The following is a 25,260-nucleotide window of genomic DNA, read 5'->3' on the forward strand; positions in this document are numbered from 1 at the left end:
GCTTTTAATACAGACAGAAGGCTAGTATGATGATTCTGACGATCACCATAGATAACAACTGACCCTCTATCTGGCAAAATAATTCTAATCATCTCTTTATTACAGACAATACTGGCCTGATGTTCTGCCAACCAATCCATACCAACTACTACATCAAACTCTTTCATCGGCATTGGGAACAACCGAATTGGTAGCTCACACCCCTCAATAACAATAACGCAGTTATTGAATACACTAGTGATATATGTTGAGAATTCAATATATAAAGCACTCGTTTTACTTATTCTTAGTTAGATTATTTTCCTTTTGTCCCTACTTTGAGTCAGTTTTATTACTGTATTTGTATCTTTGTTATTATGGAGCTAAATCATGTGGTTAACTTGTTGGTACTCAAAGGAGGAACCTGATGGAACTCATTGTTTAAGAGTTTGGTGCTACAACATTGGAGCAACAGTGATCTGATACATGAGCACCTTTTTGAAGATCTTATTGATTAATCTGCTGCCTTTTTGGGCTTGGTGGAAGAAAACTGGAGTTGCTGGTGATTAAAACTTTTGTTAGGATTATTATAATTAGCTTGTACTTTTGATGATTTTATTGTACTTTTTGGGTATTAACCATTGGGTAATACTTTTGTCTTATTTGCCATCTTGGTGTATAAGAAGGGGTGCAAAGCTTCATTTGTAAGCATCCAAGATTACAAACATCTTGAAGAAATAGAAGTTCTTGTTTAAGCTTTTCATCTTTAATTTCTTGTCTTTTAATTTTCGTTCTTTACATTACGCTCCTTTACGTTTATTGTAATTTATATTCAGTCATTTATTTTTTTGTCATTTATTTTCTCGTCATTTATTTTTCGCAATTTATATTTATGGCTTTACTTTTCGTCATTTACTTTACTTGTCCTTCACGTTTCGTTATGAGTAGCTAAATTTATAGCTTGGGTGTAAGACGGAAATGTGAGATTTTCAAACCAAAAGAAAGTAGTCAAGTGTTTTCATAAACGATGTTCCATTGTTTCATTCAAGTTTTTATAAAAACCAATACACTTCTTGACGGGTTGATCACTTTGAAAGTGTTAAAGTGCCATGGACTTAGAAATAGGCCATTGAATGCATGTCAACTTGAATGATATAAGAGGTAGACTTGAGAAAGTTGCCGACAAGGAAACTTGTCATTTATGTCTTTCAAACTTAACTTCCGACGGGTTGGTCACTCTTTAAAAGTGGCAAAGTGCGATAGATTCATAAATGAACTATCTAGAACACACGCCAACTTGAATGATATGAGAATCGACTCGAGAGAGTGATTTTTAACGAAGAGATTTGTTTATCCATATATTTTGAAAATACCATCTTGTCACTATCCTTGGTCCGGATACCACATAGATATATGGGTTGAAAGCTATAATATAGTGCAATGGTGAAGTCCGAAAGGAATACCTTCAAAATAGATGGTGGAACTAAGTTTTGAAACCCTGCTTGCTGTAGCATTCCTACAACATTGGCTACTGGAATTTGTGTTTGGGTCTTACCACAAGTCTTACACCGTTGCTATCCTTATATATTCTGTTATCTGTATTAAATCTCCTGAATATCAAATTGAAGTTTTCAAAATCATCATCTAAAATAATCTCTTTCATTGGACTGTCAGTAAACTTTTGCTACAATCTCCGTGGACGATAATATGGTATTTTACTACTCTATTACTTGGAAAGACGATATTGGGCCATATTGTATACTTGCTTTGTGGTCCATTTCATTTGTTTAAAGGTGTGCGATATAATCGACCAAGTTTTTGGCACCATTGCCAGGGATTGACAAGCTTAAAGCTTTCTTTTGAGTAAAGCAAAAGATTTGATTTTTCTAGCACCGTTTGAATCGTGTTGAAAGTGGTGTATGCCACGGACACATCATGGGGAATTTTTCGAATTTGATCCGACATTTAGAGAACGTTTCACCATAGGAGGAGGGCTCAAAGAGCATTTTTTGCTCTACTCCCTCTGAACATGGTGTTACCTCCTCCAATACTTCCGGAAATGCCGCATTTGGAAAACCAACCGCCAATTTTTGCACCAATACCACCATTTCCGAACTTTCCACAAAAACACCCACATAATGATAATAATCTGGGTAATGAGGACACAAAATAGGAAAATAATGAGCAACCACGAGCGCAAACCCCGAATATCATTAATCTGGAAAATTCCAAAAATGGAAGAATCATGGATTAGGCTATCCCAGATTTTGAGCAATAAAATTCTGGGATAGTTAGACCATACACGACAGCTCTCCATTTCGAACTAAAACCTATAATGTTTCACATGTTGCAAACGAATGGCCAATTTGCCGGATTACCTTCATAGGACCCACATTCGCACTTAAAGTCTTTTATAGAAATCATTGATGCTTTCCTAATCCCAGGAGTGTCCACTGACGCTCTTAGACTCACTTTATTTCCATTTTCATTATGAGATCAGGCAAAAACATGGTTTAACTCTTTGTCACCGGGTTCTGAGCCGTTTTGGAGTAATATGACGAAAATATTTTTGCGAAAATATTTCCCACCAACAAGGAACGCTAAGTCTAGGAATGAGATCTGTCTTATCAAACAACTGGATGATGAAGCTGTTCCTGACGCATGGGAAAGGTTCAAAGAGATGTTAAGGAAATGCCCACACCATGGCATTCTATATTGTATTCAACTCGAGATGCTTTACAATGAGTTAAGTCCCATGGCAAAGCAAATGCTCGATGCGACTGCAGGCGGAGCCTTTACAGCCAACACCTATAATGAGGGATATGAAATTCTGGAAAAGATATCAGCAAACAATGGGCATTGGGCTGACTCACGTGCTCAATCACAGAATAAGACTGCTGGGATACATGATGTAGATCCATATACTGCATTGACAGCTCAGCTCACCTCCATGTCCAACATGCTGAAAAATCTAACTTCTGGTCAGGGAGTGCAGCAAGCTGCTAATACACCTATTCCAACAGTCCTCTCTGTGCAATGTGTTTGTTATGTGGGTAACACTCGTATGAACATGGTCCTCATAATTTTGAATCCATAAACTTTGTTCATAATGGATCTGGTCCCTATACCAACAATTACAATGCAAGTTGGAAACAACACCCGAATTTTTCTTGGAACAATCCATGTTTAAATCCACCCGCACCTAAGCAGCAAGGAACCTCTAATTTTCAACCCCAACAACGTGCGAGTAGTTCCCAAAATCATCACCAAAATTTTCAAACTGCTCAACCACCTTTTCAAAACAAGCCAGCTCCACAGGCTGATTTATCATCTTCTTTGGAAGCAATAATAAAGGGGTTATTTGCGTATGCTCAAGCTCAAAATCAAGCTTTGATAACCCAACAAAACTCTCAAAATCAATCACTTTTTAATCAACAAAGTGCGGCTATCAGAAATCTGAAAACCCAAGTCAGTCAACTTGCAGTCAATAAGACCAATAGAGTCCTTGGTACTTTGCCTAGTAACACATAAGTTTCGAGAGTGTTAGGAAAAGAACATGTGAAAGGAGTGACCCTGAGAAGTGGGAAGGAATTGACAGAGGCCGTGCAAAAAGATTGTGAACCAATTTTGTTAAAAACTGATGCTACAGCATTGGTCCCTACCAAAGAAAGACCGATCCAACCTTTAGAGAAGCAAGCATTTGAGACAACCACTTCTATTCCCCCAAGATCAGACGATCCCTTACTGTTTCCAGAGAATGTTTTAAACAAATCAGAAGGGACTGAGGTTTTAGAGACCTCTAAGCTTGATACTAAGACTCCATCTGAACCCTCAAAGTGTACCACATAGACTCAAGGCATTCAAGACCCATCTTGCTCAACACATTCAAGCAAGAATGTGATAAAAACCAGTTCCTCCTTATGTTCCTTACCCCCAAAGGTTGAGGAATCAGAAAGAGGAATTGAATTTTAAAAAATTCCTGGATGTGTTCAAAGAATTGCACATCAACATACCACTTGTTGAGGCAATCGAGCAAATGCCTAGTTATGCTAAGTTCCTCAAGGACATCTTAAGTAAGAAGAAGAAGCTGACCGAGTATGAAACCGTAGCTCTTACTGAAGGATGTAGTGCACTTCTGACCAACAAGATACCTCCTAGCTTAAAGACCCGGGAAGTTTCACTATTCCTTGTTCTATAGGTGGGAAAGAGATTGGGAAAGCTTTGTGTGACTTTATTGCTAGTATCAACCTCATGCCTTTACTTGTTTTTAACACCTTAGGCATACTAGAGGCTAGACCTACCACTGTTACACTTCAATTGGCCAACAAATCCAATGCATACCCTAAGGGAAAGATTGAGGATGTTTTAGTGGAAGTTGACAAGCTCATAATTCCGGCAGATTTTATCATCTTAGAGTTTGAGGCCGATAAGGACATTCCTATTATTTTAGGAAGACCATTCCTAGCCACCGGAAGAACTTTGATAGATATACAGAAAGGAGAGCTGACTATGAGACTTCAGGACCAAAAAGTCACATTTAATGTTTTCAATTCTTTGAAATACCCTGACTATTTGGAAGAGTGTTCAAGAATTTATGAAATAGAATCAATGTGTCATGAGGAAGGAGTTCAGGAAACCCTTAAGTTGAAAGAAGAGAGTGATGAGGTAATAGAGGAAGAGGCTGTTGAGGAATTAGAGGCGGTAGGAAATAATATTGTCACATAAGAGGTTGCAACATTTGAGCTGCTGGAAAATGGTGAACAGAAAGACTTCACCCCATCCATTGTATCACCACCTGACTTAGAGTTGAAACAACTCTCATCCCATTTGAAAGCATGCTTTTTTAGGAGAAGAAGACAAATTGCCTGTCAACATATCTACCCTAGAATTGCATCAAGAAAAGAAGTTGGTTGATATGTTGAAGTTGCACACAGAAGCTATGGGATTGATCATTGACGACCAAAAGGGGATTAGTCCTTCTTTTTGTCAACATAAAATCATCCCAGATGACAATAACTTCACATCCATAGAGTCACAAAGAAAGGTGTCTTCTTTTGACAAAGCCTTAAATAAATTATCCGGTCTCTCATCTCACATAGATTATGAGAATGATTCTCTTTTGCACACGACCTCTAAGGCATATTTGGTTGAGATCATGACTTTCCTTGGAATGTCTAAGATTGATTGGAAGCCTTACACTCATTTCATGTTGAAAACCTTTAAGGCTACCAATTTGTCCTCTGATAAGAATGTTTAGATAAGCTTTATTAGACTTTATTTATCATCGACTAATCATAACAGCTCCATTTTTTGTTGAAAGGTTGGTGCTTTTGTTTAGTCTCATAACAGGTGAGAACATCAACTTTCGTGAAAAAATTCTGAAGGTCATCAAGATGGATAATAAGAGTCTGTTTGAAGAGAATGAAAAATTGAAGAAGGAGATGGTAGCTCAGGCTTCAAAGCCTACTCCTTTGGAGTAGGGCAGGTTCTAACCACTTTCTTTAGCTTCCATAATTTTTGTTTTTTTTTTGAGTCAGGGATAAATTTGCTGTTTTATTAGGCTTAGTTTTTACAAGATTACATATGCATTGCTTGTTACTTTTTGATATCATAGCGTGAGTAATTCTAAAGGTAAATAGCCATTCACCTAAGATTCATGTTCTTGCTAGAACTAGCACAATTGCTTTTGGGACACAACTTGACTCACACACCACTTAAAGGGGATGGTATAGGCCTTTCTTCATAAACATCTCACAAGTAAGCCTATTGTACCTTTATATACATACCCAACATAGTCAATGAGGACATTGCCAATAATTCAAGTTTGGGGGAGGGTGTTCCACTAAGGCCAATGCATCAAATACAAAAGAGCAAAGCTTTAAAAAGATGCCTTAGTTGGACTTATCTAAAGCCCAAAAATATCCCATAGGGGCAATGTGCATACTTTCATCAAAAAGAGCACAAACTGCCAAAATTCAAAAAAATTCAAGATAAAAGAAGAAAAAAAAGGTAAATGAGATGGAAGAAAAAGCCAAAGAGAGAAAAACCCATACAAGTCCTATTGATCCTAAACATAAGGTGTGTTGAGTTTAACAAAGAAAGGAAAAGTGCTAGCATATGGTCCATACATGAGAATTAGGCTATGAATGGTTGCTAAATATTTACAAAGGGCTATGATATTCATGATGGTATGCTTTGAATATGTGTGCACTTAAAGCTCTAATCATGTAGCTTTGTTCATTTGAGTCATTTTTAGTCGTCTTTTGGTTGCTTGGGGACAAGCAAAGTTTAAGTTTGGGGGTGTGATATATGTTGAGAATTCAATATATAAAGCACTCATTTTACTTATTCTTAGTTAGAATATTTTCCTTTTATCCCAACTTTGATTCAGTTTTATTACTTTATTTGTATCTTTGTTATTATGGAGCTAAATCATGTGGTAAACTTGTTGGTACTCAAAGGAGGAAGCTAATGGAACACTTTGTGTAACAGTTTGGTGCTACAACATTGGAGCTGTTATAACCGGGTTTCAGACAACTTGGGTTGAGGTAACCTATACGTGATCATTATTTGAAATTATGTGATGGCATGCATGATTATTTAATTAATGCAGAAAGAGTATGCATATATGTGAAAAAGTGACAAGATGCATACATGATTTTATATTTGCATATATGTGATATGATGCATACATGATTTATATGTACATGTATGAGGTGTGAAGCATATATGAGAACTTAAATATTTGAAAATATGAAGATGCGATATCTTCATAATGAAGCAATATTGATTTTAAAATGTTATCTTCCACCGCCCAAACTATTTTAATATTAAAAGAAATCCTCCACCTCCTTCATAAGGATATTTAAAGAAAGATAAGGATAAGATTTTACCTTATCACTTTATTTGAGAAGAAATCTGATTGAGAGAAAGAAAAGAGCATTGTGGCGGTGAAAAAGTGTTCTTGAAGAAAAATTATTGTTCAAAGCTGTTTGAAGAACTTGTGATTTGCTATGTGTTTAACTTGCAGAATCTGTGTTATCATGGTGAGTTTTTAAACTACTGTCGATTATAAACTGTGAGTTTTAATCTATTGTTTGATTTTATAAACTGTTGGGTTTTGGCGGTTTGAGATTTAGAAAGAGTTTGGTGAAACTGTTTTTAAACAATTTTTAAAATAAAGGTTTTATGATTTCGAAATTTGAAACTGTTTTGGAGAGATTAAAGCAAAAACTGTTCTTTAAAAACAGTTTTGAGAATGATATCCTGTTTTAAGGATATTAAGAGGATTAGATAATTTGATAAATCATTTACAGAACAGATTGTTCTTGAGGTTAAAAGGTTTTGAATATAAACCTATTTTCAGACCATGATTGGTTAAAACTATGGATGAAATAGTTCATAAGAATTTCAGGGCAAATAAGGATGGTCGTTGTGTGTGATGGATATAACTGTTGCTATTAAGGGGAATTTTGGATGTAATAAGGATGGTCGTTGTGTGTGCATGGTATAACTATTGCTATTATATCTTTTAAGATTACAATAGATTGGAGTTCTCACTTCTTGGGGATTTGAGGATTCAGAGATGTTGTTCTTATTAGAAATAATAGTATTGATGTTATGGTTACAGGAAAACATGGCCTATGGCCATTGGTTTTGGTTAAAAGTGTTTTGGAACAGAATGTTCATTATTATGAGGAATTAGAGGGGCACTGGTTGTTCCTTGTAAGGAACCAGATGGGCTCTGGTTGGACCTCAATATAGAACCAGAGGGTTCTGGATGATGGTTTGAAAATTATACAAGTCTTATACAAAGTTTTAGTTAAACCAGAGGTTCGACATTCGTTAGAAACGAGCTCTGTGTCAAATCTACATTTTAAAAGATAATTCAAAGATTTTTATACTTAGAATCTTTTTATGAAAAACAGACCAGAGGGGCTCTGGTTGGCTTACACGTTGAACCAGAGGCTCTGGTTGGTCTTGTCTTTTGAACCAGAAGCTCTGGATAGTACAACCAGAAGCTCTGCTTATACATGAACTCTTTTAATCATTTTTAGTTATGGAAAAGGTTATTTTATTACTTACAAAGTTAGTCGAGGAACATTATGAGAAATTACCTGAGCATGTACCGTCCGGTTTGCAACCCGTACTACATATGCCTTTACGATATTTACTATATTTCGTACGTACAACAAGAGGATCTGGTTGAGGAACCAGAAGCTCTGGAAGAGGAACCAGCAGGGCTCTGGTCCTCTTATAAGTAAAAATATATTCTAAATGTGGTCTTTGGAACCAGAGGTGCGATGGACTCAAACAAAATATATTCTAAGTGTGTTATTTGAAACTAGAGGTCTGATGGACTCAAACAGAATATGTTTTAAGTGCGTTCTTTGGAACCAGAGGTCCGATGGACTCAAACAGAATGTGGTTTTACCCTTGATTATATGAAATGGCTTAAATATTTTGGTGATCTTCACCCTACATTACATAAAAAGGGAACCCTCACTATACATTCATGTCTAACCCTCGTTTTCATTTTTAATTATGTGTGCAGGTAATATTAGTTATAATGATAGTAAAGGAAAAGGGAAAATGTGAATTATTTCCCTATGTGCTTAGCTTTATGAAGATCATTTTGGATGTGTTTTGAAGAATAGTTGATATGGATACAAGAGCATGTATTTTGAAATTTTTGAGTTGTGTATTTTGCATTGTAGACTCTTGTATTACGAACCTTTGTGGGCATAACATGTATCCTATGTATAAAATATGTGTTATATATGCAATGTGAGATTGGGGGTGTTACAAGTTGGTATCAGAGCCTGAGTTTAAGAGATTTAGGTATTCACATGCATGATGCCTAGACTTAAATTGTTTTATTGCATATTAGGGTCCTAGACGTAGTTAGGTTCTTTGAATAAATATGATATGTTAAGGGATCAATGTGTAAGGTATTTTCAGATACATCTGGCCAATGTAATTTTGAATCTACAGATACATAACTGAACTTGGAGACTTTATTATATTTGGGAATATGAATATGTGTTTATTAACTTTGAAATCTACAGATTACTAGTAGATCTAGAAGGTCTGAAAGGATTACCCCCCCCCCAATCCCCATGAAGAAGAGAATTATCCTATTCTTGCCCCTGTTGGTACATTTGAGGGCAGAGGCAGAGGCCAAAACATAGGACATACTAGAGGCAGAGTTAGTCAAGCAGATGTCAATACAGACCAAGGGGAATCAAATTCTGAGAATGTGAACCAGGAACAGATGCCTCAACCAAAATATATAACTAGAAACATGTTGGCTGAAGAAATTGGAAAACTAAGGGAAACCTTGACTTCCATTATGGGGATCCCTGCCAGAATCGAGACTGGCAGAGTAGAGATTAATCCAGCTATCCCAGTTGTCAATAACAGGGAAGGAGATATAAAGATGTTTCTGACTTGCAAACCACCAACCTTCTCGTGAGAAAGAGATCAATTAAAGCTATGTGTTGGATCAAAGAGATAGAGTCTGTGTTTAATACCATCTGGTGTGCAGAAACAGATAAAGTCAGAATTGCAGTCTCCATATTGAAATCAAATGCGCTATTTTGGTGGGAAGTAGAATCCTTAGCCAGAACAGATATTTTGCAAACTATGACATGGCCAGAGTTTGTCAACAGATTCAAGGAGCAGTTTTGCCGAAAGGCCGCTATTAGACAAATGGAAGAAGACTTTCTAAAATTAGAGCAAGGAAACAGAACCGTGAGGGAATATACAGAGAATTTCATCGAATACTCACATTTCGCAGAACACTACATCTCAACGGATGCTAGAAAAGTGGAACGGTGTATCTGGGGTCTAAAGCCCTCAATTAGAGAATTTGTTATCGCAATGAATCCTGCCACTTTTCCATTGGCAGTAGATGCAGCAGAGATCATAGAAAGAAACAAGAATAAAAGTGAAGAAGGAAAGAAAATCGAGAAAAGGAAATGGGAGGGGTCCTTGGCAAGTTATCGGGGATCAAAAACTGTTAAATTTAATAATAGATCAATACAGAAACCGATGGAGAGAGCCTGTCCCCGGTGTCGACAATACCACCGAGGAGAATGCAAAACAGAGCCAATAAGATGTTTTAGTTGTGATGAAATTGGGCATACTTCGGATTCCTGTGGGATAAGCAGAAAATGTTTTCACTGCAATTCGCCAGACCATTTCAAGAACAATTGCCCATAGTTGAAAGCTCCACAGCTCACTATAGGAAGTAATACATCGACAGGCCGAGGAAGACCAAGTGTGGACAGAGGAGGATCGGGTGGGGCGCAGGGACGATCTTTTCAAATGACCAAGCACGAAGCCGAGACTACACCTGATATAGTGACAGGTACTTTCCCCGTGAACTCGATATATGCTAAAGTGTTATTTTACTCGGGTGCAAACTTCTCGTTTGTATCCCCATCATTTGCTTTATATGCTCGTATGAATTATGTGCCTCTTGACGATAAATTAGTAGTTGATACTACTAATGGTCAAGTATCTGTGAATTATATGTTCAATAACTGCTCTATCATAATTGTGGGATGTGAGTTACCCATCAGATTGTTTCCCATGCCTATGAAAGAGTTTGATGTGGTAGTAGGGATGGATTGGTTGGCCGAGAATCAAGCCAACATTATTAGTGATAACAAGATGATTAGAATTATATTGCCAGTCAAAGGAATGGTTCTTATATATGGTGATCATCAGGGTCTTCATACCGCGCTGTTATCTGTAATGAAAGCCATAAAATGTATTCAAATGAAATGCCAGGGATTCCTAGCCTACGTACTTGATGCCAAGAAAGAAAAGGGTAAGCAAGAACTAATTCCGGTTGTCAGTGATTATCCTGAAGTCTTTCCAGAAGATTTATTCGGATTACCACCAGATAGAGTAATTGAATTTGGGATTGATTTGATGCCAGTAGCAGCACCGGTAGCCAAAGCACCGTATCGATTAGCTCCGTCTGAACTTAAAGAATTGGTCACACAATTGAAGAATTTGTCGGACAAGGGATTTATCAGGCCGAGTACTTCACCATGGGGAGCTCCAGTTTTGTTTGTGAAAAAGAAAGATGGCACTATGCGTATGTGTATTGACTATCGAGAGTTAAACAAATTGACTATAAAGAACAAATATCCATTGCCCAGGATCGATGATTTGTTTGACCAATTGGTGGGAGCCAGTTATTTCTCCAAGATTGACTTACAATCAAGTTACCATCAGTTGAAAGTTAAAGAAGAGGATATTGCAAAAACAGCATTCCGAACCAGGTATGGACACCATGAATTCTTAGTTATGCCATTCGGTTTGACTAACGCACCTGCAACTTTCATGGAGTTGATGAATCGAGTATGTAGAGAATACCTTGATAAATTTGTCATTGTATTTACCAATGATATTCTTATATACTCTAAAACCAAAGAAGAGCATGCAGAGCATCTTCGATTGATCCTTGAACTTTTGAAAAGAGAAAGGTTATATGCTAAACTATCAAAATGTGAATTATGGTTAAGAAAAGTTCAATTTTTGGGACATGTTATATCTGAGGCAGGGGTAAAGGTAGATCCAGCAAAGATTGAGGCTGTTTAAAAATGGGAGGCACCAAAGACACCGTCTGAAATCCGAAGCTTTTTTGGGATTAGCAGGCTATTGCCGCAAGTTTATTCAAGATTTCTCCAAAATAACCATGCCATTGACCAAGTTAACTCGAAAGAATGTCAAATTTCAATGGGAAGAAGAACAACAGAGAGCCTTTCAATTATTAAAAGACCATCTTTGCAGTGCTCCAATACTATCCCTACCCGATGGAACTGAAAATTTTGTGGTATACAGTGATGCATGAAAATTGGGTTTGGGTTGTGTCTTGATGCAAAGAGGAAAAGTTATATCATATGCATCTGAACAATTGAAAGATCATGAAAAGCAATATCCGACTCACGACATGGAATTGGCAGCCGTGGTTTTTGCTTTAGAAATATGGAGACATTATCTCCTGGGAACAAAGTGCCAAATCTATATTGATCATAAGAGTTTGCAACACTTGTTCAAACCTTGTTCAACCAGAAGGAATTAAATATTAGGCAGCATCGATGGATCGAACTTGTTAATGATTATGATTGTGAGATTCTCTATCACCCGGGAAAAACCAATGTGGTAGCCGACGCCTTGAGCTGAAAGGAAAGAAGTGGAACAATCAAAGCAATGAAAATTTGCTTAACTCTCGATCTTCATCAAGAGATATTGAAATGTCAAAAAGAGGCTGTCAAAGAAAAAATATGAAGGTAGAAAAAGTGGGTAAGATGATTTATATTATGAAGCCGAATGATGAAGGGATATTATGTTTCCAAGACCGGAGATGGGTACCAAGTTATGGGAATACACGAGAAATCATATTGAATGAGAGTCACAAATCCTGTTATTTAATTCACCTAGGTATCAATAAAATGTACAAAGATCTGAAGGTATTTTATTGGTGGCCAGGTCTCAAGAAAGACATAGCAAAATATGTAGAACGATGCCTAACTTGTTTGCAAGTTAAAATTGAGCATCAAAGACCCTATGGAAATCTGCAATAATTGGAAATACCAGTCTGGAAATGGGATCACATTATAATGGACTTTATCATGAAGTTACCCTGAACTCCAAAAGGTTATGATGTAATTTGGGTAATAGTGGATCATTTATCAAAATCTGCACATTTTCTACCAATGAAAGAAACTTATTCATTGGAAAGATTGGCTCAAATCTATATCCAGGAAATTGTGACTAGAAAAGGTGTTCCATTGTCCATTATCTCTAATAGAGACAATCGCTTCACCTCAAAATTCTGGGAAAGTCTGCAAAGAGCCTTGGGATCACAAATCAGATTGAGTACAACTTATCATCCACAAACGGACAGGCAAAGTGAAAGAACCATCCAGACTCTCGAATACATGTTGAGAACTTGTGTTATAGACTTTGGGGGATCATGGGAGGACCATTTACCATTGATAGAATTTGCCTACAATAACAACTATCACTCCAGCATACAGGCGGCACCTTATGAAGTTCTATATGGAAGAAAATGTCGAACACCATTATGTTGGAATGAGGTAGGTGAAAAGCAATTGACAGGCCCCGAGATTGTGCAAGTAACATCTAAAAAGATTGAACAACTTCGAACCTGAATCAAAACAGCACAAGATCTACAGAAAAGTTATGCTGACGAACGAAGTAAGCCGATCGAATTCAACGAAAGTGACTTTGTGATGTTAAAGGTATCTCCATGGAAGAGTGTTATGAGGTTTGGAAAGAAAGTTAAGCTTAGTCCAAGGTATATTGAACCGTTCAGAATCTGCAAAAGAATTGGGCCGGTAGCTTATCAATTGGAATTACCAGAATAACTCAGTCAGATTCACAATACCTTTCATGTATCGAATCTACGCAAGTGTTTGGCCGACCCAAGTCTAGCAATACCACTTCCTGAGATCAAACTTCACAATAAGTTAATTTCATCGAGACACCAGAGGCAGTAACTGACAGAAAGACCAGGGTATTGAGAAATAAAGAGATCAGTCTAGTAAAGGTAGAGTGGCATTTTCATAAGGGTTCAAAAGCAACATGGGAATTAGAATCTGATATGAGAACCCGATACCCATGGTTATTCGAATAAATGAATTCTGGGACGGAATTCTTTTGAGAGGGAGATAATGTTATAACCGGGTTTCAGACAACTTGGGTTGAGGTAACCTATACGTGATCATTATTTGAAATTACGTGATGGCATGCATGATTATTTAATTAATGCAAGAAAAGTATGCATATATGTGAAAAGGTGACAAGATGCATGCATGATTTTATATTTGCATATATGTGATATGATGCATACATGATTTATATGTACATGTATGAGGTGTGAAGCATATATGAGAATTTAAATATTTGAAAATATGAAGATGCGATATTTTCATAATGAAGCAATATTGATTTTAAAATGTTATCTTCCACCACCCAAACTATTTTATATTAAAAGAAATCCTCCACCGCCTTCATAAGGATATTTAAAGAAAGATAAGGATAAGATTTTACCTTATCACTTTATTTGAGAAGAAATCTGATTGAGAGAAAGAAAAGAGCATTGTGGCGGTGAAAACTGTGACACCCCTATCTCTACACATTGCATATTACATAGAATTCATTCATTAATTACATAAATTCCCACATAGGTCCAAAGTTTCAAGAGTCTGTATTACAAGTTTACAATAAAAAATGCATAATTTAAAAATTATGAAAATACATGCATTGGTAAACTATCATAGCTATCCTCCAAAACACATTCAGTCATGGTCTTCAACATCTAAGCATATAAGGAAAATAATCACAGAATGCTTTTTCCCTTATTAATATTATAACTGGTGTTACCTGCACACATATTTAAGACATAAAATGAGGGTTAGACAAAAGTCTTGTGAGATTTCCCTTTTTCATGTTATGCAGGGTGAAGATCACCAAAACATTTATCAAAGAATCTTTCCACATAATGAAGGATAACCAAATGATCATATTCTATTTGGCTTCATCAGGCCTCTGGTTCAAAATCCCATACTTGGAAAATAATTGATTTTCAGTCCATCGGACCTCTGATTCCACATACCACACTAGAAAATATTTTCGATTTGAAGGACCAAAGCCTCTGGTTCTACTATCCAAAGCTTCTGGATCATAAGAACAAGCCCACCAGAGCTTCTGGTTCACTCGCGAAGGCCATCCAGAGCCCCTTTGGTTTGTTTTTCATAAGGATTCTAAGTATAAAAACTCTTTGAAATATTATTTTAAAACTATAAATCTAACACAAAGCTTGTTTCTAAAAGATATAGAGCTTTGTTAAACTAATAATTTATGAAAGACTTGCATAATTTTAAATCAACATCCAGAATCCTCTAGTTCCATTATGAGAACTAATCAGAGCCCCTCTGGTTCCTTGCAAGGTACAACCAGAGCTCCTCTGTTTCCTCATAATTAATGCTTTTATCCAAAGCATTTTATTCACAACCAACGGTCATGAGCCATATTTTCTCCAATCCCATAACATCATTATTATCATTTCTACTAAAGAGAACATCTCTAAACTCTCAAATCACCAAGAATTGAGAACTTCAATCTGTTGTAACTCTAATAGATATCATAATAAGAGTTAGGCCAAGCAAACAACGACCAACCTTATATCCTCCCAATAATCCCCTTTCTTGATATTCCACCCTTATGTCCTCTCATTAATTCATATGAAGTAGTTCATCCAATGACAGACCTCAGTCATATATGTCAAAGTGAACCTGTTCATAATTTCCAAACCAAATCATGGTTTCAATATAGGTTTATACTCAAACCTTTTTAAACCTCAAGAACAACTTGTTCTTCCAAAACAGCTTCAAACCTTTAAACTCATAATCTTTATGTCAAAATATTTATAAAACAGCTTTTTACCAAGCTCTTTCTATACCCAAATAATCAATACTTAATAGTTCAATATTTATAAAATATAAAGATTTGGTTAATAAAACTCACCTTATCAAATAGATTTTTTGTAGATTAACACACAACAAGTTCTTCACTTATCACAGAATCTTCAATACTTTTGAAGCAACAGATTTCTTGAAGAACACCTCACCGCCTTTAAACACCTTTCTCTCTCTCAAGAGTTTCTATCTAAATTAAATAGTGATAAGGATAACCCTTATCTTTTTCTTTCTTTAAATATCCTTACCTAGGCGGTGAATGATGTTTATTATTATAATATTGACCAAGACGGTGTGACTTTATATTATTAAAACCCACTTTGCTTAAAGGTGAAGATACTATCTTCTTAATAAAATAATACACCACGTGTGCACATTATCTATCACACATAGGTTATTCACTTATATATCTATATATATATATATACATATATACCATATCATGCATGATGTCACATATGCATAATATTCATGTAATTAATTAATTAATAAGCATACCATCTTATAATTTACCAAATAATCACGTATAATTTATCTCGACCCAGGTTGTCTGAAACCCGGTTATAACATTCCCTCCTCCTTATAAGAATTCCGTCCCGGAATTCATTTAAATAACCATGGATATTTTTCTTTCATTTCTATTTCTAATTCCCACGTTGCTTCTGAACCCTTGTGAAATTGCCACTGTACCCTTACTAAACGTATTTCTTTGCTTCGCAACACTCGGGTTTTGCGGTCGGTTATATCTTCTGGAGTTTCCATAAAGTTCAGTTTGTAATCCAACTTAATCTCTGGAAGTGGTATTGCCATACTAGGATCAGCAAAACACTTCCGCAGGTTTGATACATGAAAAGTGTTATGAATCAGACTAAGTTCCTCTGGTAGTTCCAATTGGTAAGCTACTGATCTAATTCGTTTACAGATTATGAATGGACCAATATACCTTGGATTGAGTTTACCTTTCTTTCCAAATCTCATAACTCCTTTCCAGGGAGAAACTTTTAACATTACTAAATCATTCACAAAGAATTCAATTGACTTTATGCACTTATCTGCATAGTTTTTCTGACGGTCTTGTGCTATTTTAATTCTTTCCCGAATCTGATCAATCTTTTCAAAAGTTAATTGCATTATTTCGGGACCTGTCAGTTGTTTCTCACCTACCTCATTCCAACATACAGGGGTTCGGCATTTACGACCATACAGAACTTCATATGGAGCTTCTTTAATGCTGGAATGGTAGCTATTATTATATGCAAATTCTATTAGTGGTAGATGATCTTTCTATGATCCTCCAAAATCTATGATGCAGGCTCTTAACATATCTTCAAGTGTCTGAATTATTCTCTCACTTTGTCCGTCTGTTTGAGGATGATATGTTGTGCTTAATCGAATTTGAGACCCTAAATCCTTTTGAAAACTTTCCCAGAATCTTGATGTAAATCTGCTATCTCTATCCGAGATGATGGACAGTGGAACTCCATGCCTTGTCACAATTTCCTTGATATAAATCTGAGCTAACTTTTCCAGTGAATAACCTTCTTTCATTGGTAAGAAGTGCACAGATTTAGATAGGCGATCCACTATTACCCATATAGCATCATACCCTTTTGGGGTTTGGGGTAACTTCATAATAAAATCCATTGTGAAATGATCCCATTTCTAAATAGGGATTTCCAAGGATTGCAGCTTTCCATAGGGCCTCTGGTGCTCTATCTTTACTTGTAGGCATGTCATACATTGTTCTACATACCTTGCTATGTCTTTCTTTAGTCCTGGCCACCAATAAAATGTTTTCAAATCCTTATACATTTTATTAGTACCTGGATGAATGGAATATCGGGTTTCATGACTTTCCTTCAGAATTATATCACGAATATTCCCATAGCATGGTATCCAGATTCGTCCTTGGAAGCACAAAATTTCTTTATCGTTCTTTTCTAGGGTAGTAATCATTTTTCCCAACTTTCAGCCTTTAAATGGTCCTCTTTGACAGCCTCTGCTTGGCATCTTTGAATATCTGTATGATAATCTAGAGTCACACTTATTCTCATCGCGACGGTTTTGATGGTTCCACCTCTTTCTTTTCGGCTCAAAGCATCGGCCACAACATTAGCCTTTCCTGGATGGTAAAGAATTTCACAGTCATAATCACTGACTTGTTCGATCCATCGACGCTGTCTCATGTTTAACTCCTTCTGGTCGAACAAGTGCTGAAGGCATTTGTGGTCTATGTAGATTTTGCACTTCGTTCCTACCAGGTAGTGTCTCCAGATTTTTAAGGCAAATTCTACAGCTGCTAATTCCAGGTCATGTGTTGGGTACTGCTTCTCATGATCTTTTAATTGTCGCGACGCATATGCAATTACCTTTCCCCTTTGCATCAAGACACAACCTAAGCCAAGCTTCAATGCATCACTATAAACGATGAAGTCCTCTGTTCGATTGGGTAGAGATAAAACTGGTGCGCTACATAAGCGATCCTTCAAGATTTGAAAGGCTTTTTGCTGTTCCACAGCCCAATGGAACTTGATATCTTTTCAAGTCAACTTGGTCAGTGGTACCGCTATTTTAGAAAAATCTTGAATAAATTTGCGGTAATAACCGTCCAAGCCCAGAAAACTTCTGACCTCTGAAGGGTTTCTTGGTGCATCCCATTTTTCTATTGCTTCAATTTTAGATGAGTCTACTTTGATCCCTTTCTGTGAAATAACATGGCCAAGACATTGGACTTCCCTTAACCATAACTCACATTCTGATAACTTGGCATACAGCTTCTCTTTTCTCAAGAAACTTATAATCAGGTGTAGATGTTCTGCATGTTCTGCTTCTGACTTAGAGTATATCAAAATATCATCGATGAATACAATAACAAATTTATAGAGATATTCATTGCACACCCTGTTCATCAGGTCCATGAAGGCTGTTGGTGCATTGGTTATGCCAAAAGGCATAACCAAAAATTCATGGTGTCCGTATCTTGTTCTGAATGCAGTTTTGGAAACATCTTCATCTTGGACCTTTAGTTGGTGATATCCAGATCGCATATCAATCTTTGAGAAATTACTGGCCCCAACCAATTGGTCAAATAAATCATCAATCCTAGGCAATGGATATTTATTCTTGACTGTCAATTTGTTAAGCTCCCGATAATCTATACACATCCTCATCGATCCGTCCTTTTTAACAAATAAAGCTGGAGCTCCCCAAGGTGAAGTACTTGGTCTAACAAAGCCTTTGTCAAGTAGATCCTTTAGTTGAGTCACCAATTCTTTTAGCTCTGGTGGGGCTAATCTATATGGAGTTTTGGCTACTGGTGCTGCCCCAGGTATAATTAGAACAAGGTTCTGGAACTGTTCAGGAATACACCGAGAAGTTCATTGAATACTCTTGATTTACTGAACATTACATTTCATCAGAATCCAGAAAGGTGGAAAGATATATTTGAGCTTTAAAGCCTTCAATTCAAGAATTTGTGATTGCCATGAAGCCTACTACTTTTTCATTAACCATAGATGCGACATAAGTCACTGAACGAAATAAGAACATACAAGAAGAGAGAAAAGTTGTTGATAAGAGAAATGGGAAGGACCTTCATTTGATTTTCGAGGGTCAAAGTCGATAAGGTATGATAATAGATCTGTACAGAAAAGTAGTGAAAAAGCCTGTGCCCGGTGTCGATAGATTCATCAGGGTGATTGTAAAATGGACTTGAGAAGATGTTACAAGTGTGGTGAGGCAGGACATGAAGTTGTCCGGTTATTAGAAGGTGCTTTAATTGTAAATCATCGGATCATATTCGACCCAACTGTCCACTGTTAAAGACTCCACAGTTGACTATGGGAAGTAATGTGTCGAGTGCCCGTGGAAGACCCAATGTATCTTGAGGAGGGCAAAAGAGGGGCGCGGGGTTGGTCATTCCAGATGACAAAGAATGAAGCCGAGGCCACACCTGACGTGAAAGAATTGAGGGGTGTGTATTGCCGATCCAACTATTCCCAATGCCAATGAAAGAATTCGATGTTGTGGTGGGAATAGATTGGTTAGCAAAGAATCGGGCAAGTATTATGTGCAATAAGAAAATGATTTGTAATGATTTTCTGGGGAAAGAACCAATTGTTATTTATGGTGATCAGCAGGATCACCATATTAACTTGTTATCGGTTCTGAAATCCCGAAAGTGTATTTAGAAGAGATGTCAGAGTTATCTGGCCTATGTGGTAGATGCAAAGAAAGAGAAAGATAAGCAAGAATTGATTCAAGTTGTATGTGGTTATCATGAAGTCTTCCCGAAAGATTTGACTCGTCTACCACCAGATAGATCTATTGAGTTTAGGATAGATCTGGTACCCGGGGCAGCGCCAGTGGCAAGATCAGCATACTGGCTTGGCGCCATTTGAGTTGAAAGAATTAGTTAATCAGTTAAAGGATCTTCTTGATAAGGGTTTCATCAGACCAAGAACCTCATCCTGGAGTGCACCGGTTCTGCTTGTCAAGAAGAAAGATGGATCAATGTGGATGTGCATTGATTATCGTGAGTTGAACAAACTGATGATTAATAATAAGTATCATTTACCAAGAATCGACGATCTATTTGATCAGCTGGTAGGAGCCAGTTACTTTTCAAAGATCGATTTGCGGTCAGAATATCACCAGTTAAAATTCAGAGAAGAAGATGTTGCCAAGACTGCTTTTTGAACTCGGTATGGACATCCTCAGTTTTTGGTTATGCCTTTTGGCCTAACCATTGCTCCTGCAGCTTTCATAGATCTCATGAACCGAGTATGTACTGAATATCTTGATAAATTTGTTATTGTGTTTATAGATGATAGTCTTATATACTCAAAATCTAAAGAAGAGCATGCTATGCATCTTCATTTAATTCTTGAGCTTCTAAAGAAAGAAAAGTTGTACGCTAAATTGTCTAAATGTTAATTCTGGTTAAGAGAAGTTCAATTTATGGGTCATGTTATATCTGAAGTAGGAGTAAAGATTGATCCTTCTAAGATTGAAGTAGTAGAAAAATGGGAGGCACCAATAACTCCTTTAGAAGTCCATAGTTTCCTGGGGTTAGCAAGATACAACCGGAAATTCATTCAGGATTTCTCCAAGATTGAAGTGTCATTGACGAAGTTAACACAGAAAAATGTTAAATATCAGTGGGAAGAAGATCAACAGAAGGCTTTTCAGTTATTAAAAGATTGTCTCTGCAGTGCTCTAGTTCTGTCTTTGCTAGAAGGATCAGAAGATTTCATAGTCTACAGTGATGCTTCGAAGCTGGGTATGGGTTGTGTTCTAATGCAGAGGGGGAAAGTTATTGCTTATGCATCCAGACAGCTGAAAGACCATGAAAAACAGTATCCAACACATGATATGGAGCTCGCAGCCATAGTTTTTGCTCTGAAGATTTGGAGGCATTACTTGTTGGGGACTAAGTGTCAAATCTTCACAGATCATAAAAGTCTCCAACATTTATTAAACCAAAAGGAGTTGAACATGCGGCAATGACGATGGATTGAACTGGTTAATAATTATGATTGTGAAATCCTTTATCATCCAGGGAAAGCTAATGTGGTAGTAAATGCTCTGAGTAGAAAAGAGAAGAGTAGTACGATCAGAGTTGTGGCTATGAGAACGAATCTGTTGCCAGATCTTCATGATGAGATTGGAAAGTGTCAAGGGGAAGCTGTCAAGGAAGATAACTTCAAGTCTGAATGATTGGGTACACCGATTTCCACCTTAGAAAAGAATGATAAAGAACTTTTGTGTTTTCAAGGTAGGATATGGGTACCGTGCTATGGGAATTCCCAGGAAATTATTTTGAATAAAAGTCATAAATCCTGGTATTTTATTCATCCTGGCACTAGTAAAATGTATACAGATTTAAACCCATTTTATTGGTGGCCTGGATTGAAGAAAGACATAGCAAAGTATGTTGAGCGATGTTTGACATGTCTGCAAGTGAAAGTTGAACATCAAAAACCATATGAGAATCTTCAATCATTGGAAATTCGTATGTGGAAGTGGGATCATATCATGATGGATTTCATAATGAAATTACCTCGAACTCCAAAGGGATATGATGCCATATGGGTGATTGTGGATCGTTTGTCAAAACCTGTGCACTTTCTTTCGATAAATAAGAATTATCCGTTAGAAAGATTGGCAAGGATTTATATTAAAGAGATCGTGACCAGACATGGGGTGCATTTGTCTATCATTTCAGACAGGGATGGTCGATTTACCTCAAAATTCTGGGAAAGTTTTCAGAAAGCTCTGGGTTCTCAGATTCAGTTGAGCATGGCGTATCATCCACAGACTGACGGGCAGAGTGAAAGAACAATTCAAACTCTTGACGATATGTTAATGGCATGTGTTATAGATTTCGGGGGATCATGGGAAGATCATCTGCCGTTAATTGAATTTGCCTACAACAACAGTTATCACTCCAGCATCCAGGCGGCACCGTATGAAGTTCTGTATGGTCGCAAGTGTAGAACACTGTTGTGTGGAATGAAGTGGGTGAAAGAAAATTAACTGGGTCAGAAATTGTTCAAGTCACTACTGAAAAGATTAAGCAAATCAGAGAAAAGATCATAATAGCTCAAGACCGTCAGAAGAGCTATGCTGACAGACGTCGTAAGACGATTGAATTCCTGGTGGGGGATTATGTGATGATTCATTCCCCACAGTAATGGCTTTACTACAATCCTTTCCCTAAAGTTTCACCATGGAAAGGGGTAGTCAGATTCAGTAAGAGGGGTAAGCTCAGTCCAAGGTATATCGGGTCATTCAGAACTTGCAAGCGGGTCAGAATGGTTGCGTATCAGCTGGAGCTACCACAAGAGCTTGGGTTGATTCATAACACTTTTCACGTATCTAATATGCGAAAGTGTTTGGCCAATCCGAGTTTGGAAATGCCTCTACTAGAAGTCAGGATAGATAGCAAGCTGAATTTTATAGAAACCCCAAAAGTTGTAACTGATCAGAAAACCAAGGTTCTACTGAATAAAGAGATCAGTCTGGTAAAAGTTCAGTGGCGGTATCACAAAGGATCTGAGGTAACCTGGGAATTGGAATCAAAATGAGAACTGAGTATCTGTGGCTTTTTGATCAAAGGAATTCTGGGACATAATTCTTTTGAGGGGTGTATAATGTGATAACTGGGTCTTGGTTATCGCCTGAGGTAACCAATTAGCGATTATTTGATATATGATTATGTGAATGCATGATAAATTATTATATTTGATCATGCGAGTATGTGTATTCTCATGTATCGAAAATGTATGCATAATATGAATGCATGAGTTTATGAAAGTATGCATGATTGTGAGTCATACATAGGTATGTATGCATGAAATTGTATATGTGTGTGTGCATGAATATATTTGTATGCATGGATTGTGTACACATGCATGCATGAATATTAAATTGAGATCATGCATAAGTTTCTAGCCGACTTTCTTCTTTTGGAAAGGGTATATATATGAGGTACGAATTGAAAGTTAAGTTTTCTAGCCATTTGGAAAACTTGAGAGAATTTAGAGAAAGAAATCATGTAGATTACTTGTGCTAAATTGGGATCTAAAGTTTGAATTCGTACTTGCTCTTAAGATTGCATAAGGTGAGTGTTTTTTAAACATCCTATACATATGTTTTATCATTGGTTTATAGTTGCTATATTGCTACTTGATTCTTTGAATACATTTCAATCCGGTTAACGTGCCGTCCAGATACGTTCCAATTCGGCTAACATGTCCTCCGAGTACGTTTCAATCTAGTTAACGTACCGTCCAGGTACGTTTCAATCCGGCTAACGTGCCGTCCGGGTACGTTCCAATCCGGCTAACGTACCGTCTGGATACATTCTGTAACGCCCCCGAAAACCACATTTGCATATAACACATATTTCTTTGCATAGAAATATAGTTTACACCACAATGGTCCCACTAGTACAAGGATTCTTATATGTACATAATCTACATATGAAAAATTCCAAAATAAAATGTTGTACTATCACATGTATAACAACATGTATCTTTCAAAATAAGCAATCACATGCAGATCTTCGAAAGCAGATATCAAGTAAGAAAAATAATCACATTTTCCCTTTCCTCTTAATATCCCTGGACCCCGCAGTCTCTGCATTGCATATTTTTAACACATAAAATAAGGGTTAGACCAGAAGGGTCTAGTGAGTAAATCCCTTATTTGCATATGCACGATGATAAACACCAAAATATGATAAAATAACTTTACCCAAAAATATTTTCATTTCAGTTAAATATTACAGTTCTCAATATGATGAATAATAAGATCAACTATTAATATTAGTTCATAATGCAAATGCACCCATTAAAAAAAAACAGAGTTCCAAAATGGAATTCTAACACTACGGGCCAGAGCCCCTCTTACTCAATAGGACAGAGCCTCTCTAGTTCAAAAGACCAAAACTCCTCTGGTTCTACAGACCAGAGCCCCTCTCTAACTCAACTAGAGCTTCTGGTTGTGAGTAAACCAAGGCCAAATACACCCTTAGGTTTGGAAGAGCATAACATGATTTAAAAGAATAGCAAAACTAGAATCAGAGCACCTCTGACTCTTTAAACTTTGTTTATAAATAATTTTGATAAGAAAACAGTTTTAAAGGATAAAACATGAAACTTTAAAATACAGAGCTTCTGTATGAACATACAGAGCCTTTGATTTATAAGAACCCCAAGTATTTTAAAAAAAATCCCTTTTACATAACCAGAGGTCCTCTGGTCCTTACTCAAAAATCAACCAGAACTCCTCTATATGTATTATAATATTAATAGAAAGTTTAGGCAATAAATGCCTCTATGACAAACCATTTTTCCCTTCTCAATAACATCTAAATTATTTTTTCTAACAAGATCAATATCTCTAATTCATCAAGTCCCAAAGAAATGATGATTCGGAGTTATTATATCTAATTAGTAATAATAATAATAAGAGTTATAATAATATCCACATATGACAATGCCTTCCTTATTCCAAGGTACACCTCTCCTTGATATGCCACCCTTATTCATTCATTAAAACAAGGCTACTTATCATAAGAATAAAATGCAACATTTATTAAAACCAGTAACGTAATTCATATGAAAGAGGTTTAGAAATCACCGACCTCTTATGCAAATACTCAAATTTGAAGAAGATGATGACGCAAGACCAAGTTGAATAAGCGGACAACACTTCTCTCTAATTCACCCAAGATTTCAAATGAGGCAAGAAAACTTGCCTCATACCCAAAATTCAATATTTATACTTTCCTTTTTAGGAAAGTCGACTACTTCAGCATTTAACCACATACATGCATACATTCAAACTTCCCATGCATGTATATATATAATTTCATACACATATTACTTTATAAGCATGCATAATACTATTTCAAGTATGCATATATTTAAGTCATCACATAGATATATATATACTCCCACATATTATGCATATATTCTATGCATGAAATACACATACTCACATATTAAATTTATGTAAGAATGTATTCACGTAATCAATTAATCACGTAATAAATACCTCGAGTGATAACCAGGACCCAATTATCACACATTCCAATCCGGCTACAAGGCCGTTCGGGTTCCTTAACCGGATTCGAGTTATAAAGTATTCTTAATTGAAGTGTTGACCAGATTCAATTGTGTTTAGCCTTAATGGAATAGTGTTGTTCGGATAAGTAATCTGGCCAAACCTTGACCGGATATGGATTCCGGTT

General features: G+C 36.6%; 1 non-coding gene across 1 annotated transcript; it reads right to left on the reverse strand.

Moving 5' to 3' along the window:
- Nucleotides 1-2,581: 2,581 nt before the first annotated feature.
- On the reverse strand, nt 2,582-2,688 carry LOC112503165. Its single transcript, XR_003067871.1, has one exon. It is a non-coding gene; the product is annotated as a small nucleolar RNA R71 (small nucleolar RNA).
- Between the last annotated feature and the right edge of the window lie 22,572 nt (nt 2,689-25,260).

Source organism: Cynara cardunculus, assembly GCF_001531365.2.
Source record: "Cynara cardunculus var. scolymus isolate 2C chromosome LG 1, CcrdV1, whole genome shotgun sequence".
Lineage (NCBI taxonomy): Eukaryota > Viridiplantae > Streptophyta > Magnoliopsida > Asterales > Asteraceae > Cynara > Cynara cardunculus.